Genomic DNA, 6000 nt, shown 5'->3' with positions numbered 1-6000 from the left:
CCCAAATAAACGGGCACTCCTCGGCACGCGACGTTTGTCACCGAGTCGAGTGGTACGTGGCACTGGCACCTGGACATGGTCCTGAGCTGTGGGCAGATTTTGGGAGGAGGAAACGGGCCGGTTCCCCATGTTGGGGCAGAAGCGAGGAGCCGAGCTCCTCGTGAGGCTGTGCGTGGAGCTCGGGGTCGCACCCAGAGTGCGATGCGATGTCGCTGAAACCACCGGGTTTCACCCAGCACTTGCGGAGGGGCGAGACGGTGAAGATACCTCCAGCTTGGCCTCTCTTGACGCCTTGTCGTCTTCTGCATTTCGCATCGTTATGGCCGCTGCTGAGCTGCGCTTCCTCGTTCGCATGCAACGCTTCACACCAGCGTGTGCAACACCTAGCACCAGCATGTGCGACCTGGTCAGGAACACGTTTCGCGCTGATCGATCCCAGTGGCATTGATTTATACCAGCGTGCCCTCGGCCTGTGGTACAGGCCCCACCAGTGGTGCGCAGGCAACCTGCCAGTGGTTTGTGTTAATGGATGTATTGTAACAACTTTAAAGACCAGCTAATTTTTGTCACGTAAGGTTGAGCTGCAAAAATTTGCTGGTGGTGGCACATTGTTTTAAATTGGCCGTGCACAATCTGCTGGAGTTTGGGGATCGCTGGAATAAACTCTGTTGGCATGACTGTGCCTTGCTGCTTTAACTGCCCTGAGACAGTTCCTTGCGTCAGGGCAAGTTAAAGCAACAAAAACTATGGTGGCGACCAGGTTTAAAAAGAGAATCCCCTAATGAATGGAAACTGGGGAATGGCAGAGCTTTAAAAATGCTTGGAAACATGGGAGGATGGGCAAATTGCTTTCGCTTCCTTCTCTGTCTTTCACTCTCCCTTTGGGGTTTCTGGTGTGCGTCCTGTCGGTGTGGAAAGGGAGAAGTACGAAGGTGTGCAGGGCGACAAGTTAGCATCCCTCCACTTTCGCAGGACCACAAAATGCAGGCAGAGTTTTTGCGCAAAAATGTGACCAACTTTCAGTCTGTACCGAGTTATGATTAGAGTAAGTCCTGTCAAATAAGACATGGTATTGTGCAGAGTTTGTGCAGAGAGGGCACAAGTGAAAGCCGGGATGGAAATGTTCATGAAGGTCTCTAACTACCTTCTTCAGGCAGTAATTCTTAGGGCCCTTAATTTGTCTTCTGGTCTTGTCACAGGGCAGTTGAGCTTGAGGACAGCCTCTCATGGAGTGATAACTGGCCATCTGTGACACCCTCTCAAATCCCAGTTTAACTTGTTTGTGCTCTGCACTGGGTGGTTTATGAATCATTCATTTTAAGGTGGGATCCACCCAATGTTGGCATATGTCTTTTTGCTATACGAAGTTTTTAAATTGACTTTTCTTTTCAGTATCTGACTTCCTACTAAGTATAAAACCTACATAAACACAATTACACTTGATAATTACAGTTTCTCTAAGCATATACTATGATTATGCATGCCGCTGGGTTTGGGATAGGATAGAGCTCCAAGTTACCCCTGGCTTGGTACTCTGGAAAATCCTGAGACAGACCTAAGGTTGATGTCCGGTTCAGGTCATTCCTTCCCATGCTCAATATTTGCTGTTCTGCAGACTTCCCTAATCTAGATGGCCCCTACCAAAGGCATCGGTTCAGATCAGTAATGTCTGCTCTCCCTAGGCTGAGGCAGTGTCTTGGGGGTCCTTGGGTACCCATTTAACTGCACAGTTCAGCAGTGAGAAATGTTTCTGCCTCTCCCTTAGAGCAGAATCGCAGCTCTTCCATCTGTTCTAAACACAGGTACAGCAATAGTAAAAGATGCCATTGGGGAAGTTTTTGAGACAATTGCTGAGAATACTTTTATTTCCTTGATATGCTACTGCCAGAGGAGCATGGCTTTGAGTAGCAATCTTGACAGATATGTGGAGTTCTTGAAAGCACTTATGTATCTTGTGCTCAAAAGACATTCTTTCTGAAGGCCTTAAAGACAAATATATGAATTTTATTAAAATTGTATTGGATAAAGAGACTGAAAATGTTGCAAGTCTGCAGGGCCGTAACTGTATTTGTTGATTTATTAACGGCTCTATATCAGCAGTATAATTTGTGTTTTTCTGTAATGCCAGTGCTGCTCGTTCGTGGTTTTTGCAAGTTGTGTTAATGTGGGATGTAATGAAATTGTCTCAGTGCTTCAGCCTGAAGTAGTAGTAGTAGTTGCTGTTCTTGTTGTTGTTTAGCAAACTGAAATATTTATTCTTTTCTTGTAGCCCTACAGGGTCACATGTTGAATGGTGTAAACAGCTTATAGCTGCTACCATTTCTAGTCAGATTTCAGGGTCGGTGCCATCAGACAGCGTATCCAGAGAATACAGGGTAAGTGGTGTTTACCATTTGTGGAATTTAAATTTCAGTGTTGAAATTCAAGAAACCATTTGCTGCTCCGATCCTTGACTATTTGAGACTCAAATCTTACTCCCTAGTGAGTAGGCATGCACAGGTTCCCTTTGTGTTTCATCCCAGAGGTTCTCAAACTGATCTGCAAACCACCACTGGTCTGCAAGCTCCATTCAGGTGGTCTGCAGCAATGTTGCAGAACGTTCGAGAATATCTGTACTTTTAAGGTAAGACTACTGATATTAAAATACAAGTTGTGTGCTTTGATTTGTAGAACAAAAAAAAAAAATTAAGTGGTCTGCCAAGACCCTCAGGATTTTTAAGTGGTCCGTGGGGGAAAAAAAAGTTTGAGAACCACTATTTTATCCTACTTAAACTAACGGCCCTCAATTCTACAGTACAAGAAGTAAGTGGAAAAAAGAGAAGGGAGTCCCAATGTGATGTCTTACAGCAAAGTTGTTTAAATAAACATTATTACCCAGAAATGATTATTACCCAAATATTTTCTGAAAATTAGATCAATTTATAGTTATAGAGCTAAAATACCTTTCCCAGCTTGTACCTTGCATTCTAGGTACAGAATTCCATTATTTGAATTTCACAAAAAAAAAACCCATAATGCCTGCACCACCTCCAAAGAATGTTTATCACTTATACCGTTCTTCCATGGTTTTGATGTCTGTTTAATTTCGGGGGGCGGGGTTGTGGCGGGGGGCGGGTTCCCTATGGTAAAGTTTCTTACAATTGAAACAGACTTCTTTCCTGTCTGTCTCCCAACAGCAAGAAAGTTGTTGAGGCAGTGATTGTGCAGGGTGGTTAGCCTGCTTGGAATCACTGAGGTTTTTCCCCATCATTTTTCATGTTCTCTTCACTTCCTTTTTGTATATATGCAGCCAGTCTATACAACCAGCCAGATCATTTTGTGTTCTCTCTCTCTCTCTCTCTCTCTCTCCTGTTAGTAATAAAAATGTAATCTCTGCTTCAAGCCCTTATTAATATTTGAGAATTTCTGTTTAACTTTGGTCTTTTGCATACACCCTCCTCTTCATTCCTTGGATTTAAAAGACAAAATTGTGGTCTGCATGCAAAATGGCCAGATAAAGATTGGATCTTGTTTGCTTTACAGTGGAGTTTAATTAACTTTCCCAGGCTCTTTGTGTTTAAAAGGAGTTAGACACTGTCTAGAAAAAGTATATTCCTTTAACTTCTGTCACTGCGGGTCAGATTCAGCTTGAGCTTGAAGATGAATCCACTAAATGTATTTGATCCTAGTCTATTTAAAAATTCACCTCACAGAATTTGTTACTTATATTGGCACAATCAGCAGCTTGTACTCAGAAAAAGCCTAGCTCTTCTAGAGTATGGCAGCTGAATTGCAAATTCTCACTTCAGGTCAAGGCTGATGTCTTTGATAAAACATTGTGGGAAACCTTGCATTACAGCTGTCTATGTTGTGTTTGCCCTGTAGATCAAGGACTTCATTTTATCATGATCCAAGTCTGGGAACTTGGTGTTCAATTTACTGTTTCAGTTATAATGCATTCCTCCAGAGTAGAAGGAGCTTTTTATTCTAAATAGTCTGGCATTCTCTCCCTTTCTCTCTTCCCAGACAGATCTTAGACTTGACTTCCAGAATGAGAAATCTTTTGTGGCCTAATTAGTAGCATTTAACTCTAGTTCATTCCCTAGTCTTTCAGAAATCAAAGGAAAAAGAAGGTCAAACTTTTCTGTATTTGGAAGACTAGTTTGTTTATGAATTGTATTTAACATATTTTCATTGCTATGATTTAAACCACTGCATTTGCAAGTAATAGTGCAAAGTTTCTAATTGTAAGATATCTTTTACCCTTTCTGACTAGAAATACATAGCTTTTTAAAAAGGTGAGAATGGTGTTGTATTGTGTCTCCTGGTGCTGCTTTGAGAAAGGGTCTCTTCCTCTTCTTACTAGAAGTCTGGCTGTACTTTATTGCCTCTTGACTGTCACTTAACATGCTGGATTTTATATATTTCCAGAAAATCAACTGGAACAGCACATGCAATACTTCTAGGGTTTTTTAAAAATATATAGTCAGCTTGAAGTATGTGTAAGTAACACATTCTAGTAGCACTGACTACAATCAAAAGCAAAGTGAGCAAGCATACAGCCTTTCCCACAAAGCTGCCAAAACATCCAAATCTTGATTCGTACAATGTTCCTAAACCTTTTTTTTTTTTTTATGGCTTTGGCTGAGGGTAAAATCAACACACTTGGTTTTTTCTGTGATCCAGGTAACCTAGCTAGCAATATCTAGCATCTCCTTCACATTTTTGTATGCATCTATATTAGTATTTTTCATTTTGAAATTGGATGCACTGACCTTATAACAAATGGAAAGAATAAATAAAGTTTATACAATAGCTTATTTACATAATGCATTGTATTGGTTGTGAAGTAATGATTTGGCAGGTAGAATGTTCCTTTAAAAGTAAGGTATCCCCTTTGACTGCATCTAGAAATTATTTTTTGAGAGTTAACTGGCCGGTTCAAATTTCATTCTCCTTTAAGAGGTTGTTCTATCCTTAGTCTCATTGCTCTGCCTGAATTTACAGGTAAAGGGATGTCCAAACACTGTTTTATTTTTATAGGTGACTATGGATTGTGACCTTCCCACCCTGAGGCAGATGTCAGTGTTTGTCTGTGCTGTAGGCACCTTCAGTCTGCACTGCTGAAAACGCTATCCTTGAGCAATTCATAAATTTCAGTTAGAAAAGACAGTCTCGACCTACTCCTGAATGGGACAGGCTGAAAAGAGTAGATAACATTTTAAGGGTTTTTAAAAATTTCTTATTTTTTGGCCTGCAGCTGGGTTTTCTGTCAGTTTCTGCAGTTCATAGTAGTAGTTTTACTGCCGTTAACTTGTGCCATTCACTGTGTCCCTGAATGTACATGTAGGTATTGTAAAAACTCTGAGGATCCCAGAGGCCTCCCTGATGCACCAGAATGCTGCAAAAATGTAAAGGTCGTGAAGGAGCATGTTTTGCTGCAAAGGGAAAGGTCAAGTTTGGAGGGTGAAGAACCAGCTTTCCTTCCTAGCTTTGCAGTTATTTGCCTTGCATAGAGTGAGAGTTGTTCCAAAACTCTGAGTTCATGGTAACTTGCATACATCCCCCTTGATTGGATAAACCCCTCAGGGCCTCCTTGGATAAGGGGGTGTTTGGGTAGAAAGTGCTGGTGATAGTAGTGGCTGGAAAACTTTGAATGCAGGTTAGTGGAAAGGTTGGATGTACCCACATTCAGACATTTGACTCAAAGCTACAGGTCCATTAGGTTTCATATCTGTTATTGTAGGCTTACTATATGCTGCCCAGAAAGATTGCTAACCTGTTCCATATTTCAGTGTAGCATGTTGTCATTGAATAAAAGGCTGCCCAGAACCAGATTTTCAAAAGAGCTTGACTCCCATTCAGACACTAAAATAGAAAGCCTGGATTTTGTTAGTAACATTCTGTATTTTAACTAACAGGTACACAGGAGGCCTGATCTACGGGTAAGAATACCTTTGACTACCAGCAAATGGCCTCCTGTCTGTGTCTTCTGTGCTGTGTTGAGAGCTCAGTGTGTCA

General features: G+C 41.6%; 1 protein-coding gene across 4 annotated transcripts in view; it reads left to right on the top strand.

Annotated features, from left to right (window-relative positions):
* The first annotated feature begins 2251 nt into the window (after nucleotides 1-2251).
* The window catches only part of MTMR1 (myotubularin related protein 1), a 41173-nt gene continuing 37424 nt past the window's right edge, over nucleotides 2252-6000 (top strand). For 2 of the 4 annotated variants that reach the window (XM_019540255.1, XM_019540253.1), the window contains exons 1-2: nucleotides 2252-2375; nucleotides 5901-5924. The gene's annotated coding sequence lies outside the window, so the exon portion shown is untranslated. The remainder of the gene's footprint in view (nucleotides 2376-5900; nucleotides 5925-6000) is intronic. The other 2 variants (XM_019540256.1, XM_019540254.1) reach the window with 1 other exon arrangement.

This window comes from Crocodylus porosus, unplaced genomic scaffold (assembly GCF_001723895.1).
Source record: "Crocodylus porosus isolate Cpor-Errol unplaced genomic scaffold, CroPor_comp1, whole genome shotgun sequence".
In the NCBI taxonomy this organism is placed as follows: domain Eukaryota; kingdom Metazoa; phylum Chordata; order Crocodylia; family Crocodylidae; genus Crocodylus; species Crocodylus porosus.
The sequence above is the reverse complement of the archived record's forward strand: the minus strand, read 5'-3'. Positions and strand labels throughout refer to the sequence as shown.